The sequence below is a fragment of the Lolium perenne genome, chromosome 5 (assembly GCF_019359855.2).
Source record: "Lolium perenne isolate Kyuss_39 chromosome 5, Kyuss_2.0, whole genome shotgun sequence".
NCBI lineage: Eukaryota > Viridiplantae > Streptophyta > Magnoliopsida > Poales > Poaceae > Lolium > Lolium perenne.
Window position 1 is genome coordinate 149,998,173 of NC_067248.2, and position 20,208 is coordinate 150,018,380.

Below are 20,208 nucleotides of genomic sequence, written 5' to 3' on the forward strand. Positions count from 1 at the left end.
CTACATGCTTATGCATAAAAGAGGAGTCCATTATCTGTTGTCTATGTTGTCCCGGTATGGATGTCTAAGTTGAGAATAACCAATAGCGAGAAATCCAATGCGAGCTTTCTCCTTAGACCTTTGTACAGGCGGCATGGAGGTACCCCTTTGTGACACTTGGTTAAAACATGTGTATTGCGATGATCCGGTAGTCCAAGCTAATTAGGACAAGGTGCGGGCACTATTAGTATACTATGCATGAGGCTTGCAACTTGTAAGATATAATTTACATAACTCATATGCTTTATTACTACCGTTGACAAAATTGTTTCTTGTTTTCAAAACCAAAGCTCTAGCACAAATATAGCAATCAATGCTTCCCTCTGCGAAGGGCCATTCTTTTACTTTTATGTTGAGTCAGTTCACCTATTTCTCTCCACCTCAAGAAGCAAACACTTGTGTGAACTGTGCATTGATTCCTACATACTTGCATATTGCACTTGTTATATTACTTTACATTGACAATATCCATGAGATATACATGTTACAAGTTGAAAGCAACCGCTGAAACTTCATCTTCCTTTGTGTTGTTTCAATACCTTTACTTTGAATTATTGCTTTACGAGTTAACTCTTATGCAAGACTTATTGATGCTTGTCTTTAAGTACTATTCATGAAAAGTCTTTGCTTTATGATTCAATTGTTTACTCATGTCATTTACCATTGTTTCAAATCGTTGCATTCATTACATGTGCTTACAATAGTATTGATCAAGATTATGTTGGTAGCATTGTCACTTAAGAAATTATCTTTGTTATCGTTTACCTACTCGGGACGAGTAGGAACTAAGCTTGGGGATGCTTGATACGTCTCAAACGTATCTATAATTTCTTATGTTCCATGCTACTTTTATGATTATACTCACATGTTTTATACACATTATATGTCATTATTATGCATTTTACGGCACTAACCTATTAACGAGATGCCGAAGAGCCAGTTGCTGTTTTCTGCTGTTTTTGGTTTCAGAAATCCTAGTAAAGAAATATTCTCTGATTTGGACGAAATCAACGCCCAGGGTCCTATTTTGCCACAAAGCTTCCAGAAGACCGAGGGGGAAAGGAAGTGGGGCCACGAGGCGCCGCCACAACAGGGCGGCGCGGCCTAGGTCTTGGCCGCGCGGCCCTGGCGTGTGGGGCCCTCGTGTGGCCCCCCGCGTTGCCCTTCCGCCTACTTAAAGCCTTCGTCGCGAAACCCCCAGTACCGAGAGCCACGATACGGAAAACCTTACTGAGACGCCGCCGCCGCCAATCCCATCTCGGGGGATTCAGGAGATCGCCTCCGGCACCCTGCCGGACAGGGGAATCATCTCCCGGAGGACTCTACACCGCCATGGTCGCCTCCGGATTGATGAGTGAGTAGTTCACCCCTGGACTATGGGTCCATAGCAGTAGCTAGATGGTTGTCTTCTCCTCATTGTGCTTCATTGTCGGATCTTGTGAGCTGCCTATCATGATCAAGATCATCTATCTGTAATGCTATATGTTGTGTTTGTTGGGATCCGATGAATAGAGAATACTATGTTATGTTGATTATCAATCTATTACCTATGTGTTGTTTATGATCTTATATGCTCTCCGTTGTTAGTAGAGGCTCTGGCCAAGTTTTTGCTAGTAACTCCAAGAGGGAGTATTTATGCTCGATAGTGGGTTCATGCCTCCATTAAATCTGGGACAGTGACAGAAAGTTCTAAGGTTGTGGATGTGTTGTTGCCACTAGGGATAAAACATTGATGCTATGTTCGAGGATATAGTTATTGATTACATTACGCACCATACTTAATGCAATTGTCTGTTGCTTGCAACTTAATACCAGAAGGGGTTCGGATGATAACCTGAAAGTGGACTTTTTAGGCATAGATGCATGCTGGATAGCGGTCTATGTACTTTGTCGTAATGCCCAATTGAATCTCACAATATTCATCATGTCATGTATGTGCATTGTCATGCCCTCTCTATTTGTCAATTGCCCAACTGTAATTTGTTCACCCAACATGCTATTTATCTTATGGGAGAGACACCTCTAGTGAACTGTGGACCCCGGTCCATTCTTTTACATCGAATACAATCTCGCAATAATTGTTTTACTGTTCTCTGCAAACAATCATCATCCACACTATACATCTAATCCTTTGTAACAGCAAGCCGGTGAGATTGACAACCTCACTGTTTCATTGGGGCAAAGTACTTTGGTTGTGTTGTGCAGGTTCCACGTTGGCGCCGGAATCCCTGGTGTTGCGCCGCACTACATTCCGTCACCATCAACCTTCAACGTGCTTCTTGGCTCCTACTGGTTCGATAAACCTTGGTTTCTTTCTGAGGGAAAACTTGCTGCTGTGCGGATCATACCTTCCTCTTGGGGTTCCCAACGAACGTGTGAGTTACACGCCATCAGCCCCCTGCTGCCCTTCCTCGACTCCTCTTCGGTCTTCTGGAACCTCCCGTGGAAAATATGGCCATGGGCTTTTGTTTCATCCAATTCCGAGAATATTTGTAAACTAACTTTTCTGAAATCAAAATCAGCAAAAAACAGGAACTGGCACTGTGGCATCTTGTTAATAGGTTAGTCCTAGAAAATGCATAAAACATTATAAAGTGCGAATAAAACATGTAGGTATTCTCATAAAACTAGCATGGAACATAAGAAATTATAGATACGTTGGAGACGTATCAAGCATCCCCAAGCTTAGTTCCTACTCGCCCTCGAGTAGGTAAACGATAAAAAGAATAATTTCTGAAGTGACATGCTACCAACATAATCTTGATCAATACTATTGTAAAGCATATGAGATGAATGAAGTGACTCAAAGCAATGGTCTATAGTTTGCTAACAAAAAGATAATGACTAAACAACTGAATCATATAGCAAAAACTTTTCATTAATAGTACTTTCAAGACAAGCATCAAAAAGTCTTGCATAAGAGTTGACTCATAAAGAAATAGATTCTTAATGAAAGGTTTTGAAGCAACACAAAGGAAGATTTAAGTTTCAGCAATTGCTTTCAACTTCAACATGCATATCTCATGGATAATTGTCAACACAAAGTAATATAATAAGTACAATAAGCAAGCATGTAAGAATCAATGCACACAGTTGACACAAGTGTTTGCTTCTAAGATAGAAAGAAGTAGGTAAACTGACTCAACATAAAGTAAAAGAAAGGCCCTTCGCAGAGGGAAGCAGGGATTAAATCATGTGCTAGAGCTTTTCAAGTTTTGAAATCATAAAGAGAGCATAAAAATAAAGTTTTGAGAGGTGTTTGTTGTTGTCAACGAATGGTAGTGGGCACTCTAACCCCCTTGTCAAACAGACTTTCAAAGAGCGGCTCCCATGAAAGACGTTATCTCTACCAGCAAGGTAGATCATCCCTCTTCTCTTTTGTTTACACATGTATTTTAGTTTTATTTATAGATGACACTCCTCCCAACCTTTTGCTTTCACAAGCCATGGCTAACCGAATCCTCGGGTGCCTTCCAACATTTCACATACCATGGAGGAGTGTCTATTGCAATTTAAGTTGCTTACTGATAAATCAGGGCAAAACATGTGAAGAGAATTATTAATGAAAGTTAATTAATTGGGGCTGGGCACCCCTTTGCCAGCTCTTTTTGCAAAATTATTGGATAAGCGGATGTATATGCCACTAGTCCATTGGTGAAAGTCTGCCCAACAAGATTGAAAGATAAAACACCACATACTTCCTCATGAGCTATAAAACATTGACACAAATAAGGAGTAATAAAGTTTTGAATTGTTTAAAGGTAGCACATGAAGTATTTATTTGGAATGGCAAAAAAATACCACATAGTAGGTAGTTATGGTGGACACAAATGGCATAGGTTTTGGCTCAAGGTTTTGGATGCACGAGAAGCATTCCCTCTCAGTACAAGGCTTTGGCTAGCAAGGTTGTTTGAAGCAAACACAAGTATAAACCGGTACAGCAAAACTTACATAAGAACATATTGCAAGCATTATAAGACTCTAAAATGTCTTCCTTGTTGCTCAAACACTTTTATCAGAAAATATCTAGACCTTAGAGAGACCAATCATGCAAACCAAATTTCAATAAGCTCTACGGTAGTTCTCCACTAATAGGTTTAAACTACATGATGCAAGAGCTTAAACATGATCTACTTGAGAGCTCAAAACAATTGCCAAGCATCAAATTATTCAAGACAGTATACCAACTACCACATGAAGCATTTTCTGTTTCCAACCAAATAGCAATAAGTGCAGCGGCTTTCAGCTTTTTCCATGAACATTAAAAGTAAAACGAAGAACACAAGTGTTCAAATGAAAAGGCGGAGCGTGTCTCACTCCCACACAAGAATGTTAGGATCCGATTTATTAAGAAAACTAAAATAACAAACGAGAATAAAAGCACACAGACGCTCCAAGTAAAGAGCATAAGATGTGACAGAATAAAAATATAGTTTCACTAGAGGTGACCTGATAAGTTGTTGAGGAAGAAGGGGATGCATTGGGCATCCCCAAGCTTAGACGCTTGAGTCTTCTTGAAATATGCAGGGATGAACCACGAGGGCATCCCCCAAGCTTAGACTTTTCACTCTTCTTGATCACATTATATCATCCTCCTCTCTTGATCCTTGAAAACTTCCTTCACACCAAACTCAAAGCAATCTCATTAGAGGGTTAGTGCATAATCAAAAATTCACATGTTCAGCAAGGACACAATTATTCCCAACACTTCTGGACATTACCCAAGGCTACTAAAATTTAATGGAGCAAAGAAATCCACTCAACCACAGTAAAAGAGGCAATGCGAAATAAAAGGCAGAATCTGTCAAAAATAGAACAGTCCGTAAAGACGAATTTTTTTCGAGGCACTTAACATGCTCAGATGGAAAAGCTCCAGTTGAATGAAAGTTTCATACATATCTGAGGATTACTCATGAATTTTTTCAGAATTTTTAGATTCCTCTACAGAGAGAAAAACTCAAATTCGTGACAGCTAAAAATCTGTTTCTGCGCAGAAATCCAAATCTAGTATCAACTTTCTATCAAAGACTTTACTTGGCACAACAATGCAAGAAAATAAAGATACAAATGTATTGCTACAGTAGTAACAAGCACCTTGACTCAAATATAAAACAAAAATTGCAGAAATAAAATAATGGGTTGTCTCCCATAAGCGCTTTTCTTTAACGCCTTTCAGCTAGGCGCAGAAAGTGAAAATCAAGTAACATCAAGAGAAGAAGCATTAACAGAGGAGTTGGGAGTTTTCTCAACGATGCATTGTATCTTATCTATGTAAGTTTCAGAAACTCCTCTTTCATTACTTTTAGGCTCACTATCCTCGTCAAATAAATTTTCAGGAACAATCCAATCAAAATTCTTCTCTAGTGCCTCATGCATTCCTATGAGCTTATAAGGTATTGGTACTTTAGTCTCCCCCTCACAATTGGCTTCATTAGTGTACTTTAGCCTATCTTTTTCCATCCTTTCAAGGGTATTTGCAACATTGATATAAAAGCCAAGCATCTTATGTTTAATAAATATTTTCCTGGCTTCACTAGCTACATCACCAAATTCTTTAAGAAGGGTTTCTAAAACAAAATCTTTCTTCTCTCCTTCTCCCATATCACGAAGTGTAAGAAAAATATGTTGCATTATAGGATTAAGATTAACAAATCTAGCTTCCAACATGTGCACTAAAGATGCAGTAGCAATTTCATAATTAGGAGCAAGTTCTACCAAGGATCTATCTTCAAAATCTTCAACCTTACTAACATGATTGAAAAATTCTTCTATATTATCTCTTCCAATGATAGACCCACTCCCTACCGATATATCTTTCAAAGTGAACTTAGGGAGAAGCATGATGAAATAAACAAGGGTAGACCAATAAATAAAATAAATGCGAGTAACTAATTTTTTTGTATTTTTGGTATAAAGAAAGCAAACAAGATAGAAAATAAATAAAGCAAGACAATAAACAAAGTAAAGAGATTGGGTGTGAGAGACTCCCCTTGCGGCGTGTCTTGATCTCCCCGGCAACGGCGCCAGAAAAGTAGCTGCTTGTGACGGTAAAGCACACGTCCGTTGGGAACCCCAAGAGGAAGGTATGATGAGTACAGCAGTGAGTTTTCCCTCAGTAAGAAACCAAGGTTATCGAACCAGTAGGAGATGAAGATCACGTGAAGGTTGTTGGTGAAGGAGTGTAGTGTGGCGCAACAACAGGGATACCGGTGCCAACGTGGAACCTGCACAACACAATCAAAATACTTTGCCCCAACTTAACAGTGAGGTTGTCATTCTCACCGGCTTGCTGTAAACAAAGGATTAAACGTATGGTGTGGAAAATAATGTTTGCTTGCAGAAAACAAAAGAGAACAATGATTGCAGTAGGTTGTATTTCAGATGTAAAAGAATGGACCGGGGTCCACAGTTCACTAGTGGTGTCACTCCAATAAGATAAATAACATGTTGGGTAAACAAATTACAGTTGGGCAATTGACAAATAGAGAGGGCATAACAATGCACATACATATCATGATGACTACTATGAGATTTACTTAGGGCATTACGACAAAGAACATAGACCGTCATCCAGCATGCATCTATGCCTAAAAAGTCCACCTTCGGGTTAGCATCCGCACCCCTTCCAGTATTAAGTTGCAAACAACAGACAATTGCATTAAGTACTGTGTGTAATGTAAACAATACAAATATGCTTAGACAAAGCATTGATGTTTTATCCCTAGTGGCAACAGCACATCCACAACCTTAGGACTTTCTGTCACTGTCCCAGATTCAATGGAGACATGAACCCACTATTTAGCATAAATACTCCCTCTTGGAGGTACAAGTATCAACTTGGCCAGAGCCTCTACTAGCAACGGAGAGCATGCAAAATCATAAACAACACATATATGATAGATCAATAATCAACTTGACATAGTATTCCATATTCATCGGATCCCAACAAACACAACATGTAGCATTACAATAAGATGATCTTGATCATGATAGGCAGCTCACAAGATCTAAACATGATGGCACAAAAGGAGAAGACAACCATCTAGCTACTGCTATGGACCCATAGTCCAGGGATGAACTACTCACGCATCAGTCCGGAGGCAGGCATGGTGATGTAGAGTCCTCCGGTGATGAATTCCCCTCTCCAGCAGGGTGCCGGAGGAGATCTTCTGAACCCCTCGAGTTAGGGTTGACGGCGGCGGCGTCTCTGGAACTGTTCTGGTATTTTGGCTCTCGGTGTTAGGGTTTTCCGAGACGAAGGAATAAATAGGCGAAGGGGCAGAGTCGGGGGAGCCAGGGGGCTCCCTCCCCACATGGCGGCACGGCAGTGGGCCCCCCCCCCCCCGCGCCGCCCTATGGGGTGGGCCCCCTGCTGCCCTTCCTTGACTCCTCTTTGGTCTTCTGGAACCTCCCGTGGAAAATAGGGTCATGGGCTTTTGTTTCGTCCAATTCCAAAAATATTTGTAAACTAACTTTTCTGAAATCAAAATCAGCAGAAAACAGGAACTGGCACTATGGCATCTTGTTAATAGGTTAGTCCTAGAAAATGCATAAAAACATTATAAAGTGTGAATAAAACATGTAGGTATTGTCATAAAACTAGCATGGAACATAAAAATTATAGATACGTTGGAGACGTATCAATGTCTGACATAGGCATCCCCAATGGGCCTACCAAAGATGGTACCCGGGGTTTACCGAAGGCCCACGAGTCGAAGAATATGAAGTTTGGAAGCCCAAGTTATATTAAGGAAAGTTAGAGTTGTATTAGGAAATATAGACTTGTAATTTTACGGGACGGGTTAGAAACCCTCCCGAACTCTGTAACTTGTGTATTACAAATCCCTCGGCTCCGCCTCCTATATAAGGGGGAGTCGAGGGACAAAGAAAGGATCAACTCATTATTTCACGCAACCCTAGTTTTCATAATCGTCGAGTACTTTCGGCTGAAACCTTCAAGATCTACTTGCCCTCTACTTCCAACTAAAACCCTAGTCTACAATCTGTAGGCATTGATAAGTTAATCCCTTGTCAATTGGTGCTGTCTGTGGGAACTAGAGGTGCCAAGGAGCTGATCTCGATGGCACATTCAAGATCGTCAACTTCGTCAACTGCAAGCAACGCGATGGACAGAGGTAAACAGATCGAAACTGGTGACGAGGGATCACCTCGGCAATGCCTATGTATTGTAGACTTGGGTTTCGGGAGAGAGCGACGATGGAGATTCCGGGAGCGAGATTAGGCACACGACGTACCCAGCTTCGGGTCCTCTCGGTGGAGGATCCCTACGTGCTGCTAGCAATCCAGTATAAAGCCATAAGTATGTTTACAGGGTGTCGCCATAGGCGGATGTATGTTGTCTCTATTCTGTCTATCTCTATTCTCCCCCTTATTTCGGGTGCCCTGGCTAGCTTTATATATGCAACCAGCCTAGGGTTTTACAAGAGTCCTAGTCGACTACTTCTTCGGGTTGCCTTGTTGGGCCTTCTCTATATTGGGTCTTCTCCATATTGGGCCGAGCCAGGTATACTAATAATGGGTACCCGAAGGGTATGCCCATGTTAGTAGCCCCCGAGTTTATAGGGAAGTCGAAGACTTGCGTAGAAACACCAAGCATAACCATCTCCAAAGTCGAAGAAATACAAGGCGAGGTCCATGTCATAGATCATGTGTAGCGTAGATGATGTCAATGATTCTTGAAATTATCGGGTGCGCGGCAGCGCTCCCGATGGGAGTAGCCCCCGAGTCTATGGGCAAGTGCTTGCACTTGGGCATAGACTCAAGTTGTACTACTCGATGAAGAATTTGACTGTACTTCTGGGCGCAACCCCTCTTTTTATCGACTCCTGTTAGAGGACTTAATGAAATCCAGCACTCCCGGTGGGAGTAGGCTCCACTCGAGTCGTAGAATCGAGTTGAGTCTACAAACCTTGATTGTCGTAGATGATGTCGAAGTTATTTTCTATCGGGTGCGCGACCAGCGCTCTCGATGGGAGTAGCCCCCGAGGCTACAGCCAAGTGTTTGCACTTGGGTGTAGGCTCAACTTGCTTGTAATTGACTCCACAATTTTTCCTCTCTCTTGTATCTTATCGGGAGGGTGAACAATACTCTCGATAAGAGTAGCCCCCGAGCCTATGAGCAGGTGCTTGCACCTAGGCATAGGCTCAAGTTGTACTACTCGATAAACAACTTGGCGCAACCCTCTTTTTATCGACTCCAGGCCGTTGCTATTTTTATTTGACATCCATGTCTATATTGTACAGGGATAATGGTAATTGGGGCTAGTTCATCTGATGGATCAGGTACTAGTTAACTGCTCTAGTGGCAATCCGCAAAAACCTTCTTCAAGATCACGTCCCTGGACATGATCCCGGGATACTGGTGTTAACTCGACAGGTGCCGCTTAAGGTCTTACCATTCTATCGAGTCCCAGTCATGTTTTATCGGGTACCTAACGTGTCCGTTAGGATTTTTCTTCGTATCTGTTGATACGGATAAAAGTAGCAAACCGACGTCAGAGACGGTGCCACGCCGCTCAGAACGGATCTGGGGTCTTACCTTCGCAGAGTTTTGCGGCATTCAGAGATTATTCGGGACTTTTAGCGCTCTGAGAATATATTGTCGAGTGCTTTGTTTGGCTGATGCAATGACCCATTTTTCGGGTTCTTCTATATTTTTCTCGGGCGTGATGAGACAGCCGAATATATTGGGTTCTTCTATATTGTCGGCAGGCACATCGCCGACACTCTTGCTCGGAACAAATGACGAGTCAATGGACCCGAAGATTTGTCTATCCTCTTCTCTTTCCTTTTTTTGTTCCTCCTTGATGATAATTTCGTCGAGTTCCTCCTTCAGGAAAATTTCTTTGGGTCCTTCTTGAGGATAATTCTTCGGGTCCTCCTTGAGGATATTCTTTCGGGTCCTTCTTGAGGACAATTCTTCGGGTCCTCCTTGAGGATAATTTTTCGGGTCCTTCTTGAGGACATTTCTTCGGGACCTCCTTGAGGATAATTTTTTGGGACCTTCTTGAAGATAATTCTTCGGGACCTCCTTGAAGATAATTTTTTGGGACCTTCTTGAAGATAATTCTTCGGGACCTTCTTGAAGATAATTTTTCGGGACCTTCTTGAAGATAATTCTTCGGGTCCTGTTCTTTCTTGAAGATAATTTCGTCGAGTTCTCCCTTTAGACAATTTCGTCGGGTTCTCTCTTGTGCAAATAAACAAACTTTTTCTATCTTTCCCTTGACTCTCTTTTTCGCATGCGGTGTCAGATGCTCAGATTCGATGATATGTAAGTGAATATATGCCGCGCAGCCCCCGAGTGTCGGGTGCGACGAAAGTAAACGAGAATCAACTTTGTACAAAATACAAGAACACTTAGCTTTTTGGACACGACGAAGTCGATGCATGATGAAGTCTTCGAGTGTAGATAAGAAGTCTAGCCAAAGTAGAAACCAGAAAATAATGAAAGTAGATGTCGCCAAATTATTGATGGAGAAATAGCCGAGCCCCCAAGCGCTACTGAGGTGATATCATGATTGTTGCTTAGATGTTGTGTCGCAGTTGCGACCCGAGGCGAAGTCATGGTCAAGCCCCTGAGTGTTTAGCCATGATGTCGAAATAAGTTGACGGAGTCACGGCGTCATATAAGGTGAAGCCATTTAAGATGAAGCAATTGTCAATAATATAATATGAGTCAATGAAGATGAATCCAAGATGAAGTATTTGAGATGAACCCATATTGAGGATTATGCCATTAAATATAAAGCGTATATTGAGGATGAATTCGCCGATATCGTAGAGGAAATTGTCTCGAAGAAAATATATCCAGCAATAGCCGTAGAAGATGAATCCATTGACCCAAAAAATTCAGTAATAACCATAGAAGATGAATCTGCTGATATCATAGAGGATGAATCCATTGATCCGAAGAAAATAGTTCCAGTAATAATTATAGAAGATTAATCCATTGAACCGAAGAATCCAATAATATAGAAGATGAATCCGCCGAAGAAAATAAATCCAGTAATAATCCTCGATGATAAATCCAGTGACCCGAAATGCCTCGGGTAATGTTGTATAAGAGTAAGCGAGTGATATTCATATAGATGAATCTTATAAGATGAATCCGATGAAAAAGAATCCAGTAAGCCGAAAAAGATGAATCCATTGATCCGAAGAAAATAATTTCATTGAGCCGAAAATAAATCCACTCAGCTGAATTAGATATATCCAGAGACGAAGAAAAGAATTTCACCAAGTAATCGAGTGTATTTGTGGTAACAAAGTAATGGCGCAGCCCCGGATGTCAGGTAAATTTGCTATAACGATGCAATGTTGCAGCCCCCGAGTATTCGGGTGTGGCGAAAATAAAAAATAATTGACTCTTTGAAGAGGAACACTTAGCTTTTTTATCGGGTGTGGCGGACTCGACGTGGAAGTAGGTCATCCGGCAGACGCAGTCGAAGCGGTGGACTCAACCGATGTAGTCGTGCGACGCCTGGCTGGAAGTATTCGATGAAGAAGACGTAGTTGATTTGGCGGATCCGCAACTGGCAAACACCCGAATATATCGGGTCCGTGATAGCAAGTCCATGATGGCGAGTAATCGGAACTTATTCCGATCTGCAGTTGTACTGAAACGAAAAAATTATGTACGCAAATAACAGTACGAGCCGAAAATATATTTGACCAAGTAAATTGGCGATTGGAAGTATAGCACCTGATGATCTTTGTATCGAATGGTATCGATATAGCAGTATTTTTAGTCGATGGCGATGTCGGTTTCGAAGGCGATGGAGTTGCCGGTAGTGGCCCGACGACTTGCTGTTACAGCATACTGCTGATCCGTACATCTAGGGATCCATCTCCCCCTTTTTTTTAGAGTCTTGATTGATCCTCCTGTATATACTAGCTTTGATTCATTGATGATACACGATCTGCACTTGTCTCCAATATTTCCTTGGACACTGGCGAGCGGTGTACTGATCCACCACGGTAGTAATGATTGATGTGAACTCCTTTTTTGGCAAGATGATTCTTTCTTCACAGGATCCATCTAGACGACTAACACGCTCTAGCTTCGGCTTCATGTCCACGCTTTGATCGAGTGTCGCTTCTTGAAACAGCAACTAGACGGAGTTACAGCCGCAACGGAAGCTCCATGCGATTAGACAAGTTGGCTTTCTCCGAGCCATCAACCTGACGCAGCGCTGAAGTAGATCCCACGGCCAAAAATTGATCTTTTTACGATCGATAGAAGCACAGCCAGAGGAGTACGATCGCTCCGGCCACGGTTGACTTGACCAGATGTGATCTAGATGTCGATGAAGATGAGGGATCCCGCCCGGATAACAAAATTCAGTCGTCGCGATTCCCACAGACGGCGCCAATTGACGAGGGATCACCTCGGCAATGCCTACGTATTGTAGACTTGGGTTTCGGGAGAGAGCGACGATGGAGATTCCGGGAGCGAGATTAGACACAAGACGTACCCAGCTTCGGGTCCTCTCGGTGGAGGATCCCTACGTGCTGCTAGCAATCCAGTATAAAGCCATAAGTATGTTTACAGGGTGTCGCCATAGGCGGATCTATGCTGTCTCTATTCTGTCTATCTCTATTCTCCCCCTTATTTCGGGTGCCCTGGCTAGCTTTATATATGCAACCAGCCTAGGGTTTTACAAGAGTACTAGTCGACTACTTCTTCGGGTTGCCTTGTTGGGCCTTCTCCATATTGGGTCTTCTCTATATTGGGCCGAACCAGGTATACTAATAATGGGTACCCGAAGGGTATGCCCATGTCAACTGGTCTAGTTGATTTTGTTCCTCACCCACCCGCCCGTTTGGATGCATATGCGTATCTGGAGGAGCCCATGGAGATGACGTTCGGAAAGTTCCACTTCCGCGTCGAGAAAGAAGGATTGTATCGTCTCGAAATTCCGATCTCGTCGGGATTATCAGCGGTCGATTCCGATTTTTCGGGTTCAACATCGTCAATCGAGTCAGGCGATGAGGAGATTTCGCCGCCACGCTTCATCAGCACTATGGCAAGTGAAAAACTCGCCAAGATCTTCAGCGACATGTCTTTCGAGTCATCCGCGGACTCCGATATTAGCGATGACTCGAGTAACATCGACAGCTTCAACTTCATCGACATATCCACCATTGTTGGAGAGGTCTTCACCAATCTCTATGATGGTGTCACCAAACCCGACAAAGTTCAGAATCCAAAATATCATTAGATCTACGTAATTGGAGAACCAAGTCGCCCACAGGAGGAGACGTCAGAGAATTTCGATGATGCGGGAAATCCGTATGTTGATCCTGCAGATCTCACTCGAGGTTTAGGAACAAAATATATTGGGCCTAGAGCGCGGCAGATGATACAATTTCCGCAGGCGGTATGGGATAGAGTTGCGAGAGCCATTGATGGCACAGAACCAATGACTGTGACCGCAACAGCGGAAGAGCTACATGCATATCAATATAGACTCGCACGCGCCAGGCGACAGCTCGAGAAACAAAAAATCGAGTTGGATAGGAGGCAAGAAGCAGCTTCCGCGTCAAGCAAGCGAAGAGCTAACTTGAGTCAACAATCTGGCACTTCAGGAGATAGTCACAGAGCAGCTCGAAATAGAGCGAGATCTCGGCTGCAAAATATACCAGAGTCAGATAGGGAGAATGTAGGGATTCGTAGCATAGAAAACAAAAAATTTCCTACCGCGAGAACGCAATCCAAGCCAAGATGCAATCTAGAAGATGGTAGCAACGAGGAGATGAACGAGACTAACCCTTGAAGATTTCCAAAGCCTACGAGATTAGATCTCGTTGTTGCAGAAGATGATCACTTGCCGCTTTCAAAAGCGCGTAGAAGATCTTGACGGTGCCACAATCGGGCAGCACCTCCGTACTCGGTCACACGTTCGGTGTTGATGACGACGTTCATCTCCCCGTTCCAGCGGGCAGCGGAAGTAGTAGATCCTCCTCGGAATCCCGGTAGCACGACGGCGTGGTGGCGGTGGTGGTGGAGAACTCCGGCAGGGCTTCGCCTATGCGCTGCTGGAGTATTATGTGGAGGAGGAGAGGCTAGGGTTTGGGGAGAGGGGGTGGCTAGGGCGCCGGCCATGGGCAGCCCTAGGTGGTGCGGCCAAGAGTGGCTGCCCCCTCCCTCTCCTCCTCATTATATAGGTGGAAATCCCCAAGAGTTGTAGTCCAAGTCTTCGAATAAGACCCCAACAACAAAACCTCCCATAGGTGGGAAACCTACTCAAGAGGGGAGTCCTACCCAAGGTGGGACTCCCACCTTTCCTTTAGGTGGGGTGGCCGGCCACCTATGGTGGAGTCCACCTGGGACTCCACCCCTTAGGGTTTGGCTGGCCATGCAAGGTGGAGTCCCTCTGGGACTCCACTTTCCATGGTAATTTCTTCCGGACTTTTCTAGAACCTTCTAGAACCTGCCATAAATGCACCGGATCATTTCCAAATTTGGAATATGACTTCCTATATACGAATCTTATTCTCCGGACCATTCCGGACCTCCTCGTGATGTCCTGGATCCCATCCGAGACTCCGAACAAAACTTTGAACTCTATTCCATATTCCATATCTACTTAAACGACATCAAACTTTAAGTGTGTCACCCTACGGTTCGCGAACTATGCAGACATGGTTGAGACTTCTTTCCAACCAATAACCAATAGCGGGATCTGGAGATCCATAATGGCTCCCACATATTCAACGATAACTTAGTGATCGATTGAACCATTCACATACGATACCGATTCCCTTTGTCACGCGATATTTTACTTGTCCGAGATTTGATCATCGGTATCTCTATACCTTGTTCAACCTCGTTTCCTGACAAGTACGCTTTACTCGTACCGTGGTATGTGGTCTCTTATGAACCATTCATATGCTTGCAAGCTAATTAGACGACATTCCACCGAGAGGGCCCAGAGTATATCTATCCGTCATCGGGATGGACAAACCCCACTGTTGATCCATATGCCTCAACTCATACTTTCCGGATACTTAATCCCACCTTTATAACCACCCATTTACGCAGTGGCGTTTGATGTAATCAAAGTACCTTTCCGGTATAAGTGATTTACATGATCTCATGGTCGAAAGGACTAGGTAACTATGTATTGAAAGCTTATAGCAAATAACTTAATGACGTGATATTATGCTACGCTTAATTGGGTGTGTCCATTATATCATTCACATAATGACATAACCTTGTTATTAATAACATCCAATGTTCATGATCATGAAACGATGATCATCTATTAATCAACAAGCTAGTTATACAAGAGGCTTTACTAGGGACTCCTTGTTGTTCACATAACACACATGTATCCATGTTTCGGTTAATACAATTATAGCATGGTATGTAAACATTATCATAAACTCAAAGATATATTATAATAACCATTTTATTATTGCCTCTTGGGCATATCTCCAACAGTCTCCCACTTGCACTAGAGTCAATAATCTAGTTACATTTGTAAAGATATAACACCTTTGGCCTTCCGGTGTTTTATCATGTTTTGCTCACGGGAGAGGTTTTAGTCAACGGATCTAACACGCTCAGAAACGTATGTATTTTGTAATTCATTTGCGTCTCAACGCATCACTCATTTCCAAATGAGTCGGCATTAAATATGTTTGGTCTTCTGGTGGAACCTTAATTCCGCGGTCTGAAAATATGTCACTAATACTGTCATACACAATATAGCTTCAAAGTTCTGACACTATCGGAACTGCACCAAGTTCTCAAAGAACCTCTTGACTTAACATCCTCAGTCATTGTCAAAACAATGACATAATCTGCCTTCGTTTGTAGAATACGTCACAATATATAGAATTCATCTAAATCTAGCATAGACAACTTCTAGCTCATTGTGCTACGTTTTAAAAAAACAACACTTAGCCTAATTTGAGATTGAAATTTTATATGTGACAAAACCAATATCGGTGCAACATCTTACAACGATTTGTTTGTCATTTCTCCATATAAAACTTTATATATCCTTGGTTCTTCTTAAATACTCAAGAATATTCTTACTGTTTTTCAATGATCATCACATGAATCATTCTGGTACATGCTCATAACATTTTAGAGCACAGGACATCTGATTTTGTACATATTATTCGTGATCTAAAATCACTCATGTGTTTTTACTCATTGAGTGTCAGATACACTCAAGTCTTGTTAAACCTTCACATAAGAAGAAAATTTTCTTAATATTTCTATATTGAACTACTTCAATATCCATTCTATGTACTTTGACTTAAACTTATTATGTGTTTCAATCTATCTTCATAGATCTTGACACTAATTTTGTTTCAGTCCATATCCTTTCATTGAAGTTAATTTCTCAATGAAACCTTTTAATCAAGTATATAATTGCATCATTTATAACCAACTATATGTCATCTACATAAGTATTATAAATATGTCTCATCGCTCCCACTCAATTTCTTGCAAATGCAAGCATCTTCATCATTTCTGATGAAATCAAAAACTCTTTGACTATTTCATCCGGTGAAGATTCCTACTCCGTGATACTTACTTCATCCAATTGAAGTTCGTATACCTATCTAGTATTCCATGGACTAGCAAAACTCTTGGTTGTATCTTGTATACACCTTTAATACACACTTCTGTTAAGTAATGTATTTTGCCATCCTACTAGCATATCTCATAAAAGAAATATGTAGTGATTACTAGAATAATCTACATAGACTATAAGCATTGCTACGGAAGATCTAATCTTATCGCAGTCAACTCTTTGAACTTTGTCGTAAACAACTTTTCGACAAGTCGAGCTTCTTCAAGGATATTACATCCAAGTCCATCAATTTAATAGATCCATTTTCTTTCAAAAAAGTATTTATCTATCTTGGATTTCATGGCGTATAGCCATTTTAACGGAGTCAGGGCCCATCATAACTTCTTTGTTTGTAGTTGGTTTATCATTATTCAAAATCAATCCTTTGTTCTCAAATCATTTATTTGATCACAAAGTAAACCATACCTACAAGGTTCAATATGTACTTCGATCTCCATGGCTAAAACACTTTGTAGTCATGGGAGCCATGATCGTCATGGCCGCTTCCGGAACCAATTCCTGATGCTGCGCTACTCTCATCATTATGCTCAAGTTCATAAACCTTATCAAATTCTATTGTCCTCCCACTCAAATACTTCGCTAGAAACAATTTGTTGGAAATAAATAAGAAACATCGACAAACACTTTTGTCTTTGTATCCATAGTGAAAATAATTCCCAATCAATACTTTGGGATAACCAACAAAGACATTCATCCGATTTTGGTTGTAAACTCTTAGAACAAAATTTAAAGAAAGGACTATTAGGGTTTATACCCATGGCATAACTCGTATGGTGTCATTTCAACGAATCACGATGATGCTCTATTCAGTGTAAAAGCGGTAGTCTCTAAAGCATAATCCACAAAAATATAATGGCATCATTTTATCTTTATCTCATCATTAACCCAACAAGGTTTGGATACATCTCTCGGATACTATATCATCACTATGATACTCCAAGAAATGTGAGTTGTAGAACAATTTCATAACTCTCTTAGATGTTCGCTAAAACTAGTAACTCAAATATTTCCACTATGATCCAATCATAGATATTTGACTTTTCTATTACGATGATTTCCACTTCATGCTGAAATTTATTTGAATCTATTCAAATGTTTCAAACTTCTTCCTTATCGAATATATCCACATATATATACTCAATTCATTGTTTGAAGTTTTCATGAAGTAGAAGAATCTCCCGCACACAACTATGTCCAGTGAACCACATACATCATCATGTATGTTTTCACTAAGTTAGTTGCCCGTTCTGCTCTTGGCCTATGAACGGTATTTTAGTCATTCTCTTTTAGGAAAGATTTGCAAGCGCCAAACGATTCAAAAATCAAATGACTCAAAAAATCCATTTGCATGGAGTTCCTTCATGCGTTCCTTTCTAACATGACCTAAATGGCGGTTCCACAGATAAGTGGAATTCAAATCATTTGCCTTATGGCATTTTAGCGTCAGTGTTTATGTATGTGTATTTCACCATTAAGATTTATAATAACTTATCCATCATACATGGAGTAATGTCATAATTTGAACAACTCATTGTTTTCATTTGACTAGAGCAAAATAACAATTATTAAGTTCTTTATTATAAATTCTAAGGGCTAGGTAGAATGCCAACGACAAACATGATAATACTTTATTATGTTCCAGACGTGCATTATTACCATATTCCTTATTAGTCACTTAGGCCATCGTATTCTTGTATTGCGTTGTATTGTATGACATCTCATACCAACCAACCTGGTATAAATACCCAAGAATTTCATTATGTGACCAAACAACGAATACATCCATAACATGTATATCATTTATATACACCTGAGCTAGACTTTCTAGTCTTTTTCTTTCTTTCTGCCAAAATATTTTTGTAGTTTCTCTTTTAGCTTTCCTCATTCTCAGAAAACACTTCACATTCAATAACTTATAGGTTTGTTGGTCAAATACCAATAACTTTGAGGTTCTTACTTTGAATTTGATCATCATATGACAAATGTTTCAGATTTCACTATTAGTAACTTTGTAATATGATGAACAATTTCACTCATAATTTTATCCATCATTTCATGATGACTTTCCGAGACCATGTCTGTACATGCTAGGCTCGTAAAGTTTAACCTCAGTATTCGCATGTGCAAATCTAGCTTGCACCCGTTGTATGCACACGTAGAATCTATACCTCAGTATTCGAAACGACGAGTCTTGCAACGGTGCATACTAAGGACGATTACTTCATGGATATGCGAATATCGTTAGTGCCCCAATAGTTGGAGGATTGAGATGCCTTGCGTCTTCAACCTTCGTACATTCCCATAAAACTTATGAGTTTATGTAGTCTCACCAAATTATATTCTATCACCTTGCAATAAGGTCTTAGATATCACATATATCTCATACCTTGATTATTTCTGAAAACTAAATTTTCAGCTCCTTACTTTTCAAACAGATTTGAACTTCAAGTTTCACGGAGATAAGATGACTTTAGGTACTAATTGAAACCATAGTTCTTTGAATCAACAGTGTGATGTTTACTAAAAGTTTGCAATAGGACTTAATCATTTCTTGATTCTTTAACAATACGGTACCAGTCCGTAAAGTTTATTGTCAGATTTTAACAGTATTTCTATCTCAATAACAAGACTAGCGCTTGGTAGAAAACGGATGCCAATACTACAAATTAATTCAAAATACTACTCAGACTATGTTTATGATAATTAGTTCATGTTTTAATCTAATTACTAATGAACTCCCACTTAATACAACATCCCTCATAGTTGTTAAGTGGTACACGATCCAAATCCACTACACCAAAACCGATCATCACGTGAGATGATGTAGCTTCAATGGTGAACATCAACATGTTGATCATATCATCCATATGACTCGTGTTCAACCTTTCGGTTTCCTGTGTTCCGAGGCCAAGTCTGTACATGCTAGGCTCGTCAAGCAAACCCAAGTATTCCGCGTGTGCAACATGGCTTACACCTGTTGTATGTAATCGTTGAGTCTAACACATCCGATCATCACGAGATGCTTCGAAATGACGAACTATATCAATGGTGCATACGAGGGGAGAACACTTTATTATCTTGATATTAATGTGAGGGATCATCTTATAATGCTACCGCCGCGTTCTAAGCAAAATAATATGCATAAAGGATTAACATCACATGCAATTCATATGTGATATGATATGGCCCTTTAGTCTTTGTGCCTTCGATCTTCATCTCCAAAGCACGGACTTGATCTCCATCATCAACGGGCATGATCTCCATCATCGTCGGCGTAGCGTCAAGGTCCATGGCGCCGTCTTCATGGTTGTTCACCTCATGTAGCAACTATTACAACTACTTTGAAATACTACTCAACATGAATTTTAAAGACAGCCATAAGGCTCCTGCCGGTTGCCACAATACAATAATGATCATCTCATACATATTCATCATCACATCATGGCCATATCACATCACCAAACCCTGCAAAAACAAGTTAGATGTCTCTAATTTGGTTTGCATATTTTACGTGGTTTAGGGTTTTCTAGTA